Source organism: Canis aureus, chromosome 22 (genome assembly GCF_053574225.1).
Source record: "Canis aureus isolate CA01 chromosome 22, VMU_Caureus_v.1.0, whole genome shotgun sequence".
NCBI lineage: Eukaryota > Metazoa > Chordata > Mammalia > Carnivora > Canidae > Canis > Canis aureus.
Window position 1 is genome coordinate 22393380 of NC_135632.1, and position 17114 is coordinate 22410493.

At 37.7% G+C, this 17114-nt stretch overlaps 1 protein-coding gene across 32 annotated transcripts in view; it reads right to left on the minus strand.

The window, feature by feature from the left end:
• TMEM108 (transmembrane protein 108) overlaps positions 1 to 17114 on the minus strand; it is a 344051-nt gene that overhangs the window by 62577 nt on the left and 264360 nt on the right. The window lies entirely within an intron of this gene.

The window sequence follows — 17114 nt, forward strand, 5'->3', positions numbered from 1 at the left end:
CTCATTTTTCTTCTGAACAGGGACACTGATAGCACAATTGGCACCTTTGTGTAGAATAGAGAAAGCCTTCCTTCCTTTGGATGAATAGTCCCACAGTCAAGTGCATAGCCTGAAAAGTCCAACCAGGTGCCTTTGTCCAGTGAAAACCTGGTGACTTGTCTCTGAGGCAACCACATTCCAGAGAAACATCTAGCTAAACTCATTCATTCAGCAAACATCAAGACAGTACCTGAGGGCAGTGGAAAACTAGTACTTCCTGAACTCCAGCTATAAGCTGGCACTTGAATGTCTTCTTTCATCAAATCCTCTCAGTGGGCATTATTATTGACATTTCACAGTTAAGGAGGTTAAAACATTTGCCAAAGGCTCCACAGTTAGTTAGTAAGCAATACAGTCAGAATTTGAACCTGGGACTCTCTGATCCCAAGTCCATGTTCTTCCTACCTCATTATGCCAGGAACACAAAAAAGCACAAGATATGGTTCTTTCTTTCAGGGGACACAGTCTAGTGGAAAAAGGAGATGATCTACAAAAATGTCAGTCAGTCTTGCTATAGAGACCACTTCACCTCCTGATTCATTGCTTTATCTCAGCTGATTGGTACATTTAAGAGCCTAGATTCCTGGGAGGGATTTTTAGGGTTTGTGTTTTTCCATTAGGTTTATGCTATTCTATTTGATCACCACAACTCCTTCAGGCTTAGCAAGGTGAATTTTTTTTTTTTTTTTCAATGTTATGTAGCTACTAAAGGATAAGGCCAAACTTCCAATGAATGGGATTCTGATTCTAAAGGTCACCTTCTTTTTTTCATTGTGTCACACTGCCTCCTGGGTTCCTTGGGTGAGATGGTCTATGGGCTGCTTGCATAAAAGCTGGGACCCCAAACAAGAGAGTCTAGCATGGGCAGGAAGTCCAATGTCTAGGCCAGCTCTATAAACCAAGGCAGCAACAGGCAGTGGCATATGTCCTTTGGCCATTAGTTTTGGTCCTTGTCCCCAGTCTAATGGAGGAGTCAGCACTTAAGAAAGTGACAGGTAGTCAGTGCAACCAATTCCACATAGGCACGAACCTCTAAAATAACTCTTTTTAAGAAATAGAGCCACAATATTTACTTAAAAAATAAAAGGAATTCTTTCATATCGTTAAATTCCCTGTTAGTATTCAAATTCCTGAATGTATTTAATATATTAATTTTAGTTTGTTTAAATCAGGATCCAAATAAGGTCTAAACACTGAAACTGGTTGCCACTTATATCACTTTTAATCTACAAGTGATTTCTTTCTTTCTCTCTCTCTCATTTTCTCTTTCCCTCTTTGCAGTTTGTTTCCAGGTAACTTGTTCAGTATAGTGTCCTGCATTCTGGGTTTTGTTGAGTGCATCTGTATGTGGGAAAGATTTTTAGGGTAAAGAATGAGGCACTTCTAAGAATGTGGTCAGGTGTAGTGGAGATTATAGATTCTGGAATCAGAGAAATCTGGGTTTAAAACCTTAAACTGCAATTAACTATATGAACTTGAGCAAGTTACTTAAACTTTATTTTTTAATTCTCTAACCTATAAAATGGGCTTGAAAAAATGACAGGGCCTAGTAGGTAGTGAATCTAGGAAAAAATGTTAAAGATACAATTATAAAAGTCGGTAAGACATTCAAGATGTAGCCAGTTATCCCTGTTTTTCCTCTCCCATATACTATCACAGGAGTGGAAAGCACCAGTGGTGACTTCCCAGAGCATTCACCTCAAAGCAGAAGTCTCCCTCTGGGCAATCTGTGGTTTTGTTTCACTGGCATAAAAGAACACTACTTGGTGAATCACTGTCTAAGTCTGAATTTCAATCTGTTTCTTACTTTCCCTTGTGTCATCTATCAAAGCACCACAACTGAACTGATGTGTAAGAGCTTGTTCGTGACAAAGTTCACAGTCTCGCTGCTTTCTGTGATAGTTGGAGAAATGGTGATCAGAGTGAAATGACTTGCTGGAGGCTCCTGCCTTGCACTCCTCCCTTGCACCATTTCTCCTCTTTCCAAGTTGAAGCACCATCCTTCAATACACCTATTCTCCATTTTGGTTTTAGATTGCTTCATTGTGTGTACCACCATCTCACATACCACACATTTTGCTTATTTATTCCTGTTTTATTAGTCTTTCCCCACTAAAATGTCAGCTTCATGAGGGCAGGGACTTGATCTGTTTTGTTTGCTATGTCCCTAAGTCCTAGAACGGTTTCTGGCAAATAGAAGGGACTTAATTCATAGATGATATGATTGAACCATGTTGAAAAAAGTCTTTTTCAGTTGTTATTTGGGGCATCCACACCAAATTACATCTTTAACCAAGATGACTTTAAAGGTTACAAATAATTACTGTTTGTTAATGCTCCTCAGATTTCTATCTGCTAATTTTCAAAATTTGGTTTGGTGTTTATGTTCCTGCCTATAATTTGTTTTGTTTCCAATCTGTTATTCACTAAGCCATCTGGGCAATCTGTAAATCCATTACCCACAATTTGGAGAATCTAATTTCTTATAAAAATAATAGTTTTGATATCTGCAAGATCTTTAAGTTTTGGCAAAAACTTCCTTTTTCTTCCACTGAGATAACATTTATTGCTTCGTTACTAAAGGTGGTAAACTTCAGCATTTTTACCAGGAGCAGGTCAAGCATCTTGTATCAAGGGAATGGTACACATTTTTTAAAAGCCATCATAGTAATATGGTAACAGCAATGCACATCTTCCTTGGGGATAGGAATCCCTTTCAATTTTCCTATTGTCAAATTTAGATGGGCAATAATAGCATTGTAGAAACACAGAGAATGTCTGCCAGTCCAGGAACTTGGAATGCTTTTCAATCACTCACAATGACATAGCTGTAGTACACATTTGAATAAATTCTCACTCTGGAAGCCTAAAGGGGTTTACAAACCATCCCATCCAGGCCACACTGGCATTTTCAGTGTTCCTCTTCCCACACAGGGAAGTTTCATCCACAACTTGATTGCTGGGGGCCTTAGTTCCTTGGGCTCTGTCTTTGGCTTGCTACCCAGCTTTTCCTGGTCTATGACAATTCACCTGGAAAGTCTTCTGGCTTTTGATTTGCATCTCCCCAAGACCCTGTTTTTTTGACTTGTCCCTGGGTCTTACATACTGTAAATTGACGGCCAAGAATGCCCACCTTGAGTCTTAGTCAAGTCTTTGGGGACCTTGTCAGCTGAGTAAGAGGAGAAATTTGATACTTGGATTCATTACCAAAACATTCTAGGGGCACCTGAGTGGCTCAGTGGTTGAGCGTGTGCCTTTGGCTCAGGGCATGATCCCAGTGTCCTGGGATTAAGTACTGCATCAGGCTCCCTGCAGGGAGCCTGCTTCTTCCTCTGCCTATGTCCCTGCCTCTCTCTGTGTCTCTCATGAATAAACAAATAAAATCTTAAAAAAAAAAAAAAAAAAAAGACTCCGGAGACATTAATAAGGTTTATGCACAAAGAAAATACGTTTACACTGTTTTTATACCTGCACCCCTCCTTGTAATGGCAAGGTCCTTAGTTTCCAAGGTCCAGAATTCTACTTGTTGACTACCAGGCATGGTGGGTATACTCTCATAGAGCACTGTGTCACTGGGATGGAAAGAAACCTAGTGACCACATAGCTTCCTAAATGATGATGCTAGAGATAAATTGTATACCTTTATAACTGATGCCCAATGGATACTGATTTTCTTTTAAAAATATTTTAAAAATGAGCCTTCCTCAATATCTATTGTCAAATACATTTTTATAGAGGATACCTATAGACGGAAGGAAAACCAAACTGAACATCCACAATCTCTACACTCAAAAGGAATCACTCAACCCTTTTGTACATTTCTTCCAGTCGTCGTCGTCGTCTTTTTTCTTTTTAAAGAATGTGAGGAACACATTTCTCTTTTTAAAGTCTTTTTCTCCCCCTCCCTATGTGTTTTCTTTTATTCTTCCTGTTTTGCATGATTAATAAAATACCTAATGAAACAGGAACTCCAGAGCAGTTGATTACTGGAAGCAATGTTTGCCTTTTTTCTTTTTGTCATTTATACGTGTTTCAGGAAAAGCTGCAGGGCTTTAAGCTGTCCCTAGATCTTAGTAGTAAGGAGATCTACTTTGAGAATAGGTGCTAGCTAAAACTGCAGAGTATGTGTGTATGAATTTCTCTCTTTATAACTGAATAATATCAATGTTCATTCACCTATATATTTTGCTTTTTTCTTTTAATGTTAATGTGTAACATAGAAATGAAAATGATTTTGTGAAAAGGTGCTTCTATAGTGTCCATTGACAAAGTTGGATCAAATTTAATTTTCACTCCCTAGAGATCTGAAGTTATAAAATCTAACTCTCAGATATTTCTTTGGTCTTTATTCCTGAGGGGGACCTAATTCTCTACATTTGCTAATGCCACTATGGTTATTGGGCTTGATAGAATTAGCATGTCAGTGAGATTTCCTGCTGGGGTAGCTGGGAGCCTGGAAGAGGCAGGGGCAGTTGGGTTGTGTTGTTCCTGCCTCCATCTTGACTGGTTCCTCACCGAATCTGTGTCTGGCAGCTACCACAGATCCAAGCTCTGGTGGGCTAGGAGCTTGGGTGAGCGGTTGAGCATTTCTGTGGTTATGCAATCTGGTCTAGTTCTTATTCTATACATCCAGGTAAGGTCCTCAGGCTTTCTATGCTTCAAAACCATTTAATGTGATAAAATACTCAAAAGACTACAGGGAGAAGATACCTTCCCTACAGATCTAAAACAGAACTTTAAAAGGTTAGAGTGGCTTCTCTTTGTCTTAGATCCCCCATCAATTACTGAGTGATCATAGGCAAGTCATTAAACTGCTGGCTTCTGACTCTTCATCCATCAAAAGAGGATATTAGTCTATGCCTTTACCTTCTTATATAGGGTATTAGGATGATGATGATACTTTGTATTAAGTATTTCCTGTGTGCCAGGCATTGTTCTAAGGACTTGATCAAAATTATCTTATTTAAGTTCCTGCAACCATCTATGAGCAGGGAACCACTAGTATCTCTGTATTACAGATGAAGAAACTGAGACACCACAAGGTTAAACAACTTTAAGATTATACAGTCATGGGGATCCCTGGGTGGCACAGCGGTTTGGCGCCTGCCTTTGGCCCAGGGCGCGATCCTGGAGACCCGGGATCGAATCCCACATCGGGCTCCCGGTGCATGGAGCCTGCTTCTCCCTCTGCCTGTGTCTCTGCGCCTCTCTCTCTCTCTGTGACTATCATAAATAAATAAAAATTAAAAAAATTAAAAAAAAAAAAAAAGATTATACAGTCATGAGATGATGATGTCAGAAATTAAACCAAGGCATTTTGGCTGTATTGCTTCAAAGGAGATATTTTCAGGAGTGCTTTGCAAGGGCAGAGGACTATGCAAATCCAAGATGTCACTGTCATCATTATTCTCAAAGAGAGATATATTGATAATAATGAGCTTTGGGAGTTATGCTGAGCCATTTCTAAAAACTGGGCCATTCCAAATCCTAAATGGATGCTACCTGTCCTTGCCCCATAGACTTTCAGGCAAAATCTAATTCATCCACTAACCCCAGGACAGATTCCATGCTATAAGGCACCAAAAAATCCTCACCAGCCCTAGACTTCTGTAGGACTAGGTAGAGAAATGGCTTAAGTATGCAGGTTACAGCTCTCTGACCTTGGCTGTAATACATAATTGGAGGATGCTTACATCTTTAGATGCAAAAGTGACTCTGAGAATGAGGTTCTCCAAGAGACCAGCTGTATAATCATTCCTTCCCAATGCATGCATGTTCCTAGGAGATGTATCAGTTTGAGAATTGGAAATAGGTCTAAAAATTGTGTTCCATTACTGACATCACAACTAATAATCTGAAAGTGTTTCGAAAGCAACTGATCCTCCTATTTGATTCTGCCTTCAATTAGCATCTACATGATTTAATAACAAAGCTGTCATCCTCTCTTATTAACTGAATGCTGAGATACTGATAAGAGGTGGCACATGCTTTGGATTTGTCATCATCCTTTTTATTTTCCTAAGCTATTAGCAAAAATTTTTTTCCTCCAAGCATTACTTTTTTCAATAAAGTCTGAGCCATTTCTTTTCTTTTGAGCTGTTCGTTTATCTTAATTTGATGGGATATAAAAAAAAAAAAAACCCTTAAAAATTCCTACAGGAACACAGCTCCATCCATTTATTCATGAACAGTCATGGCAGGGATCAAATCAGGCAAGTCTTCGACTGGAGATATTAATAGAACAGCGGAAAGGAGTTAATCTTGTATTAGATTACAGTGGATAAGAAAACTGTCATATAATTGGTAGTAGCTTTCTCTAATTTGAATCATCCAGGCATTAGAGAAAAGCCTTAAATACACATTAAAAAGGCCCTCATGTTTTAATGCCATATTAATGCTCTCTTCACAGGAGGTAGCAATTACTTTAGTGTTGCAAGTGGAGGAGCAGTTCCTCTCTATGCCAGGAACACTCAGAAAAATCTAAAATGCTGGTCCAAAAAGAAAGGAGATTTACTAAATGTAAGGGAAAAATGGTAGTTATGCAGTGCAGGAACTAAGCACCATCATCTTGATTGGGTGATGAAAATTAGTATCAATGAGAGGCAGATGGATATCAGACATCATTTGCTTCCCAACGTGTGGCTCTATGGTCATGCCATCACCTAAGTGGCATTCCAACTTGGAAATACAAATAAATAGAATCAAGAGGAAACATTAGGCAAAGAAAAAGCAAAGAATATTTATCTTAAAATGTATTTTTAAATAATTTTTAGGTTATTTTCAAAACTATAAATTTTATGAAATTTTGGGGTTTTTTTGGAAATACATTTTCAAAACTGTAGATTTTATAGAACACATAGGCTTAGGAAGTGTTCTAGGCTAGAGAGAGAAACATAACAGAATAGATATTATTTCAGATTGAATTTTGTTCAGGAGAAAAACATGTTATGAAGCACATTCTAATTGGTAAAACTGGAATATGGAGAAAAGTGTTGTACAATTAAGTCTAGTAAGGTTGGTAACTTTACTGTGGTTATGCAAAAGAATGTTATCCTTAGGAAATGTACACTAAAGTATGTAGGGTGAAGGGCATGATAAATGTAATTTATTTTCAAATGATAAAGCAGATGGGCAAAATGTTAACATTCAATCAATGGATATATGTGTATTTTTTGTACTATTCTTACAACTTTTCTGTAAGTTTGAAATTATTTACAAATAAAAAGTTGTTTTGAAAAGTCATTCCATTACGTTGGGATGTCAATTCTTTCAAAATTGACCTATAAATTTGATATAATTCCTATCAAAATCCTAATAGTAGAAACTGATGAGCTGATCCTAGAATTTATACAGAAATGCTAAGGACCTAGAAAAGCCAAAATGATTCTGGAAAGGAACAACAATGTTGGAGAACTTTTACTACCTGATTTCAAAATTTACTATAAATCTACAGTAATTAAAACAACGTGGTACAAAAATCCTAATTCAGAGGGATATATATATACACCCTTATGTTTATAGCAACATAATTTACAATAGTCAAGATACAGAAGCAGCCCAAGTGCCCATCAACTGATGAATGGACAAAAAGGATGTGGTGTGTAGTACAATGGAATATTATCCAGTCATAAAAAAGAAATCTTGCCATTTGAAACAACATGGATGGAACAAGAGAGTATAAAGCTAAGTGAAATCAGTCAGAGAAAGACAAATACTAAATGATTTAATTCATGTGGAATTTTAGAAATAAAAAAAAATGAGCAAAGGGACAAAAAAGAGGACAAATCAAGAAGCAGACTCATAACTATAGAAAATAAACTGATGGTTACCATAGAGGAAGGGGTCATGGAGGGAATAGATGATATAGATGATGGGGATTAAGGAGTGCACTTGTAATGAGCACTGGGTGATGTATGGAATTGCTGAATGACTATATTATACACTTGAAACTAATATAACACTGTAAACTAATTGAAATTAATATAAAAAGTAAAAAAAACAAAAAACAAAAAACAAAACAAAACAAAACAAAACCAAAGGGATGCCTGGATGGCCCCAGGGTGTGATCCTGGAGTCCCAGGATCGAGTCCTGCATTGGGCTCCCTGCGTGAAGCCTGCTTCTCTCTCTCTCTCTGTGTTCTCATGAATAAATAAAATCTTAAAATAAAAAGTAAAAAAAAAAAAAAGAAGGATGTGGTATTGGCACATCCTGTTGATATAGATCAACAGAAGAGAACGGAGTCCAGAAATAAATCCTTATATTTACAGTAAATTAATTTGTTTTTTTGAGAGAGTGAGCAGGAGTGGGAAGGGGCAAAGAGAGAGGGAGAGAATCTTAAGCAGACTCCATGCCCAATACAGAGCTCAGTATGGGGATCTCTTTCACAAACCTGAGATCATGACCTCAGCTGAAATCAAGAGTCAGATGCTTAACTGGCTGAGCCACCCAGGTGCCCCAATAAATTGATTTTTCTTTCTTTTTTTTTTTTAATTGATTTTTCATAAAAGTATCAAGACAATTCAATGGGAGAGGGGAAAGTATTTTCAACAAATGATGCTGGTACAAATGCATAGCCACATGCAAAAATAATGACATTAGACACTAATTTTATACTGTACACAAAAATCAACTCACTATGACACACAAACCCAAATGTAAGAATTAAACCATAAGCTTTCTAGAAGAAAATATAGGAGAAAAATTTCATGACTTTGGGTTGGGCAGAGAGTTCTCAAAAATGATACCAAATGTATAACCCATCAAAATTAAAAACCTTTGTGCTTCAAAAGATAACATTATGAAAATAAAGTCCATAGACAAAAACATAAGCTGCAGGAGAAAGTATCTGGATAATATAGCTTTGATAAAAACTTATATGTAGAATATATAAAGAACTCTTAAAACTCAGTAGGAAGAAAACAATCCAATTTAAAAATGGGCAAAAGATCTGAATAGACATTTCACCAAAGAAGACATTTTACTTACATATACGGTAATGAAATACAGGAAAAGATACTTAATATTATTAGTCATTAGGGAAAGGCAAATTAAAGCCATAATGAATATCAGTTCATGTCCAGTAGAATGACTATAACAAAAAAGACAATACAAATATTCGTGAGGATACAGAGAAACTGGAATATTCATACATTGCAAGTCAGTGTATAAAATGGTAGAGCCACTTTGGAAAATAACTTGGCAGTTTTAGAGTTAAACACAAACTTACTATGTAACCTTGCAATTTCACTCTGAAGAATCTACCCAAGAGAAGTGAAATGTCCATGCACATGAATGTTCAAAGAGATGCACATGAAAGTTCACAGCATCATTATTTTTAATAGCCAGAAATTGGTACAATGCATATTTCCATCATCTGGTGAATGGACAAACAAAATGTGGTATATCAATATGATGAAACGTTATTCAGCAATTAAAAAGAATGGAATATTGATATGCTTGTGTTAGTTAATTTTATGTGTAGACTCGACTGGGCTAAGGGATGCCCAGGGAGCTGGTAAAACATTATTTCTGGATGTGTCAGTGAGGGTATTTCTGGAAGAGATAAGCATTCGAATCAGTAGGCTGAGTAAGGAGGATTGCCCTCACCAATTTGGCATGAGCATCATCAAATCCTTTGAGGGCCTGAACAGAACAAAAAGGCAGAGGAAAAGTAAATTTGTTGTTTGACCTGAAACATCCATCTTTTCCTGCCTTCAGACATTGATTCCCCTGGTTTTTGGCCTTCAGATTTGTACTGGAATTACACCACAGCTTTCCTGGGTCTCCAGCTTGCACATAATCACGTGAGCCAATCCCTCTTAATCTCTTTCTAAATATTTTTATCTTATTGCTTCTGTTTCTTTGAAGAACCCCAATAGAATGCTGCAACATGAATGAACCTCAAAAACATGCATGGTGAAGGAGCCAGATACAAAAGACTACATATAGTGTACAATTCTGCTTTTAAGAATGTCTAGATTCATAAATTCATAGAGCAAGAAAGCAGAGGAGTGGTGCCTGCAGGTGAAAGTGAGGAGTTGCAAATGGGCATGAAAAAACTTTCTGGGGTGGGTTGGAAATGTTCTATAATTGTGCCAGGTGATGGCTATATAACTGCACACAGTTCTGAAAATCACTGAACTTCATGCCTGCAATGGGTGTATTTTATGGTATGTAATTTATACTTCAACAAAGCTGTTTAAAAAATCAAGATAGCCAGGTTCAGAAGGCAAATGTAATATATAAGGCTCTGTCAGAGCATTTTTGCATGATCATGGCAGAATCAGGATGCCAAACTGTTTTGGAATGAGATGACCACAGCCTTCTTATAGCACACATAGGAGAGGTGAAGAATTGAGCTATGAAAAATGTACTGGGCATTATGGTGGTTGCTCTTCTTCTTTCTTCTTCTTTCTTTCTTCCTTCTTTTCTTTCTTTCTTTCTTTCTTTCTTTCTTTCTTTCTTTCTTTCTTTCTTTCTTTCTTTTTCTTTTTCTTCTCCTTCTTCTCCTTCTTCTCCTTCTTCTCCTTCTTCTCCTTCTTCTTCTTCTTCTTCTTCTTCTTCTTCTTTTTCTTCTTCTTCTTCCTCCTCCTCCTCCTCCTCCTCTTCCTCTTCTTCTTCCTCTTCTTCTTCTTCTCTTCTTCCCCTTCTTCTCCTTCTTCTTCTTCTTCTTCTTTTTTTTTTTTTTAACATTCCAGCTTTATTGGTACGGAAACCATTAAGGCTTAGAGAAGGGAAGAGATTTGCCCAAGTTGTACAACCATAGTAATACGTGACGAAGTTCATGCCAGAATCCCAGCAAGTCCATTAATGTTTCACATCTCAGATTCTCATTCTAATGACAGCAACACAAATCAATATTCTCCAATAATGATCCCAGTAGAGTTTAAGATTGCTACTTATCAAACCCTAGTTTGTGCTTAGATCCCTGAATTAATGCAAGTTTCTTGAAACAAATGATGTCACCTGGAAATAGAACAAATTTTTAGTGTCTGATTATAGGCAATTCTGCTAATGGGGGAGTTGTTGTCTAACATTTTATCATGAGAAAAACTAGAATCTTTAAAATTATGGGTAGGGAAAAGCTGGTAGAGTTGTACATAAACGAGCTGCTTGGCCATTTGATATACTGGAGGGCTTTTTATCTGGCATAAAAAGGCTTTCAAAGGATAAATGCAATTAAAGATGGCATAGATAAGCCTCAGGATATTGTGGAATGTTACCACCACCTTTTATCTTTTACCCCATTTTGTACTTACATATAATATTTGATAAAAATATTAACTTACATTTTAATTACATTAACTAGCCAATATAATCAATAAAAAATACTGTCTAAAATGTACATGAAGGGTCAAGGTGGTTGTTCTTCTTACATTGTTCTATTTAATCACCATGATAGCCGGTAAAGTTGATAACTATTCCTATTTTGCAGGTTTGGGCTCAAAAGATGTTGTGATGGCAGAGATATGCTAGGGTGGTTCATTAAGCCTGGATCTCACTCATATCATGAGACTTATTGAAAGTAATAGCTACCACATTGAAATGTTGGCTTATATACAAAGTAAAGTACTGAGCCACAAATAGTTATAAGGTCAGAGGCTACATTAACAGAAAGAAACTCCAATTTCCTGCTTAGGCAGAAAGGAAACAGCAACCACATTTCTATACAATCATTTGTCTTTCCAATAGATTAAAAAAAATCTACAACAAAGTAATCAATTAAAATTGTATTTCCTTGATATTTCATTATATCAGTCAAGTCTCTCAAAGTGAAATGTCACATAATTACATGTGATTTGATCGTCATAAATCAATCTTGGGTTAGTAAATTAACAGTAATCAATTTAGGGGTATATTTAGTTTTTAATGACTAAGGCTTTCATGTTTCATTAAGATTGAATAATGAATGAATAAATATGAATAAACAATGAACAGATTCCATTGGTGCTTAAGTCTCTTGATTTTATTTTATATTATTTTGTTATTTATTTATTTTTAAGATTTTATTTACTTATTCATGAGAGACACAGAGAGGCAGAGACACAGGCAGAGGGAGAAGCAGGATCCCTGCGGGGAGCCCAGTGTGGGACTTGATCCCGGAACTCTGGGATCACACCCTGAGCCAAAGGCAGACGCTCAACCACTTAGGCACCGAGGCGTCCCAAATCTCTTGATTTTAGGAGAGGGATATTAGGAAGTTGTTTTCAGAAGTATACTGACTCAGCAAGTTAGTATTAAATCATACTGATTTTCTATACAGTGAAATGTTTAGGAAAGCACCAAAGAAAAAGTTGTTTTTGGCAAATCTTGAAGCTCACTGTGAAATTTGTCACTGTTACAAAATACCTCTTTCGAAAGGTCCATAATTTGCCCACTAACCCCCTGTGAGAGCTATCTGCTCCCTGAGGGGACACTGACTGACATGGCTGATGCAGGACAGGCAGAGTATGTAACATGTACCTCCTCCAAAAATGGCAGTATTGTTAAATTGTATCTAAAAGTGTTTTCAAAATGACAACTCTAAATAATGTATAAATATATACAGTGATTATTCTTGAGATACTCGCCATCCCTTTAGCCCTTTAAAGTGGCTTTAAAGCACTTCTATTTCTACAATGGAAGTTATGTTAGAAAATTTAAGATGAGTGGAAAAACGGAAAAATTTCCCACAGACTAGCTCTATTATCAAATAAGCCTTGGTTATGATCATATTTCCTGACCACTTCAGCCTCTACTATCAGAGCTTGTCAACAGACACTTAAAAAACAGGGTGGGAGATTATGAGGTCTACGGTTCCATCTACAACCTCCCTCCACTAAGGAGCAAAGTAAGAGGAGCATGAAGCTTAATACTATTCTTCTCATTCTCTCTCTCTCTCTCTTTTAAAGACTTTATTTATTCATGAGAGACACACAGAGAGAGGCAGAGACATAGGCAGAGGGAGAAGCAGGCTCCATGCAGGGAGCTGGATGTGGGATTCGATCCCAGAACTCAAGGATCATGCCCTGAGCCAAAGGCAGATGCTCAACCGCTGAGCCACCCAGGCGTCCCTATTCTTCTCATTTTTGAGGGCAGACATGACATATGTGTAGGGGTGTGTCAGGATACCCAAATGTTGCAGTATAATGCTGACCTGGAAGGTCAATATTACTTGAAGATTAAAAACACTATAGTATTAAACGCAGCTTAGAAAATTCAGAAGGTTCATGAAATACTATATTTTTAATGAGTGGCTTTGGAATATGTCTCCTGTCCCAAAGAGTATAAATGTCTCAATATGCAATATGTACATTTCTGCATGGTCCTGTGGTCCCATTAATAAGTCAGTTTGAGTTTTAGTAAGATAATAAGCAATGAGACACCTGAAACCACACATTTAAGTTTCAGATGATGAGGGTAGCAAGATCATGGATTCACTGGATGTAATCCCATGATTCCATTGTACCTCCCTTCCTCAGCCATTTTATAAGAGGTCAAGGTCTAGAGATGCAGTGAAGTTTTTGGTTATCCATCACAGCAAAGGCAGGAAGCCAGGTCTCTCCTGTCCCATGGTTGGTAGGCAGGTGTTCTTATAGAAAGCGTCCTCAGCTGTCCTTATGCTATGTGCAAATCAAAAGGCAATGAGAAAGAGTGGATAATGTAAAGCTTAAAATACAGTTTCACTATATTTTTTTGTGCATAATTGTGCTAGGTTATGAATATTAGGAATACAGAACCAAATGTAATGAAAATGACAGTCGGTTTCAGGCTTGGAAGAGGCTACGGAACTGAAATGACTGTGCTAAATGCTTTCTATTACTTGTCTTCCCCTAATCCCATCAGAATCATTACTTTTATCTACTAAATATGCATTGTTAAGAATCCCTCAAAGTAATTATTAACAAGTGAGCCAGCCAGTGCTTGTAAACCATTTTACAAACACATAAAGCTCTGCAAATGTTTATTCTCATTAAAGAAACTAATCAATAATGGCATAATACAGAATTCCTAGATAATGCTTTTTAGCACTGCTCACTGTGTATGATAGGAAATGATATAGTTGATGCCTGAACTTTGGTTAAACCTGTCAGGTGAGCTGGGGAAAAAATGCATTTTCCACTTTTCTGTTAGGACAATCAAAACAACTAGATATGAGTCTTATACTACCTGGAGTTATCCTTTAAAGCCTGTGTCTTGTGGATTACGTGCTGCTATTGCATAAAATATTTCCATGCTTTTTAGGTCCCAAATGCAAATCTTAAAAGAAGAATGGCTTTTTTTGAGTCACCTTGCTTGGCATTAGAACTGAATGTAGGCTTGCTTACTGTGTACTTGGGCATTAAAGGGACAGGGAATAGGAGATCTTCTTAATGCTGCTCTTTACAGTTTCTTACCTGGGAAAACCACCCCTAAAACACAGACACCTCTTACATTATAAAACAGACAACAGATCCTTTGCTTGTATGTGTGTATTAACACACATTTTCTTATATACAATATTTTCTTAAACATAAATATTTTCTTATTTTCTGTATCTTATGCTGTGGCATTTGAAGCCTTGCAGACTTGAGAAAGGACTGCCCCTTCTAATTAGATAATTAGAATTATCTAATTCTTGGATAATTAACTCAAGGCCTTGATATGTAGACCAACCAATACTGAGTCTGTACCCTCAGTCATTATCAAGCCCTTAAAGGAGACTATCCCTCTGCTCCAGTCACCCCAGGGCCAGGTACTAGGCAACTAGGAACCACCCCAACAGGCCAGAGCTGACTAAAATAATTTAAACTAGCCAATTCTAAACTTGTCTATCCTGCTTACCCTGCCTCGTCCATTCTTTCTCTTGAAAATCACAAGAAAGACTCTCACCCGTGTTTCCCCTTGCTCTGTCTCCTGACCCTAGTGCTTCCCTGAGTGGCCTTGTATGTCATGTCATGCTGTGTCTCGTTTCTAGAGATCTGTGGGTATAAACTTCTTCCCTTATCATGGTCATTTCTGTATCTTGGGTACATTTTAAAACAGAGTCCCTTACCCAACACTATCCATAGTTAGCAAACTAGGGTAAGGGTGGTAAATTTGCTTTTCTGGGCACATCTCCAATTTCCTCCTTTGCCCGGCATTCTGTTGCTCCAGGACTGGCTATAGGCTGCCAGGCAACAGCATCAGGTATGCTGCATACAACTCCTGGACATTAGTCACCCTCTTTCAGGTCTTATTTACTTAGGTGCTTATATTTTTAAAATGTCATCAGGACCAACTTCTTACCCCTCCCAAAACCCCTTGCACATTCTTTATCTTTTGAATATTTGTGAGCTTTTCAATAGCTTGACACAGTGAGCTGTGGAGCAAGGAAAGGCATGGACCTGCGAGGTAGCCTATGGATTTTAACTATGACACCAACATGTTTTACTGAGGTGTCACTGGCTCATTGCAATTTCCCAGAAACTTGAGGTGAAAATCAATTATTCCTATTTTCTTCTTACTCTGACATTCCACCTTTTGTATTTTTGGTTTTCTGATTTGTCACTTCTTTGTCATAGGAAGAACATTAATAAAATGTGCTAATGGGATATGATAATTAATTTATAATTGGGGAGAATGGGGAACAGATGTATGATTGTTAACATTGGGATGGTCCAGGAGAAGACTCTGTGTGTGTGTGTGTGTGTCTGTTAGGTTGAAGATGTATGTTGGCCTAGAGGGATGGGAACCATTTTCAGTTTTTGCTATTTATGGTATCATTCTAGGCAAAGAAGAACTGTGGGCCTGAGATATAAATAAGAGAAAGAAAAGAAATGCCCTGTGATCCACTAAGATCTTTGATGGTTTTAGTCTAATGTCATCCAAAACCTTAAGCATAAGTTGAGTAACCCGGTGGTGGATCTAGGGGTAGAGAGTGTGTGTGTGTGGGGGGGCAGAATTTCTATGAGCTCAACCACTCCAAGCCATCCCCTAAATAATACTGCAGAAGGAAATGGCCGGGCTTGCTATGCAAATGTAGCTTCAAGGTAAGTCCCCTGAACACCCCCTTCCAAAAAGACTGCCAACCCCATCTCTATCTATGCAGAAATTCCAGAGAATTGGGCTTGACTTCTAAATTAACTTCTGTCTACAGGATATCAAAACAGCCATGTTTAAGAAGAAAGACTAAACTCACCAACTGGTTGGTTAATCTATTTGCTGCTGAAGTGTTAATCGATTTTTATTTCCCTCACTGAAACAGAGGCAAATTGTTTCTCTTGTTTGAAGAGTGGCTTTATGGATACCAGGTGACCCAGGAGGCACTGAGCAATACCAGGCTGTACAACATCATCTAATATCTGAAGCCTTCACCTTCACTAAACTGAAAGTTTTATAATTTCCTCTCACTGTTCCTAGATTACACTAGCCATGAGTCAAGCATGAACAGCCTTGTAAGAAAGTATCCTTTCTCTTCACAGTTCAGATTTCCCCAACAGGAATTTGGGTAAGACTGCCACCTCTGTCCCTCAGCTCAAAACAGGGAGTAGAGTTGGCAGCTCTTCTGGAAACCCAATTTTTTTTTCTTTTTCAAAAAAGATTTATTTACTTGAGAGACAGAGAGAAAGAGGGAAAGCAGGTGTGAGCAGGAGGAGGGGCAGAGGGAGAGGGAGAGGGTCTCAAGCAGACTCCTTGCTGAGTATGGAGCCCAACATGGGGTTCCATCCCATGACCCTGATATCATGACCTGAGCCAAAACCAAGAGTTGGACGCACAACTGACTAAGTTGCCCAGGCACCTCTGGAAACCTATTCTAAACAAATTATCCCAAAAGGATGAAGAAGCCATGGACAGTATTGCATTTATTTATGATAAAAAACTATAAGCAACTTAAATGTTAAACAGTAGAAAAGTAGTTAAATAAAGTGTCAGTATTACCTAGTGATACAAGCACAGATGAGCACATGCTTATCTCTATCGCTCACTTGCTGTGGGATCTTGGGTGGGTTATCTAACTTCTCTGAGCCTTGATTTCCTTATCTATAACATGAACGTAACAGAATTGTTAGGAGTGTGAAATAAATATTATGAGGATGAGTTAATATTTGTTATAATATTTATGTACCTGGTACAT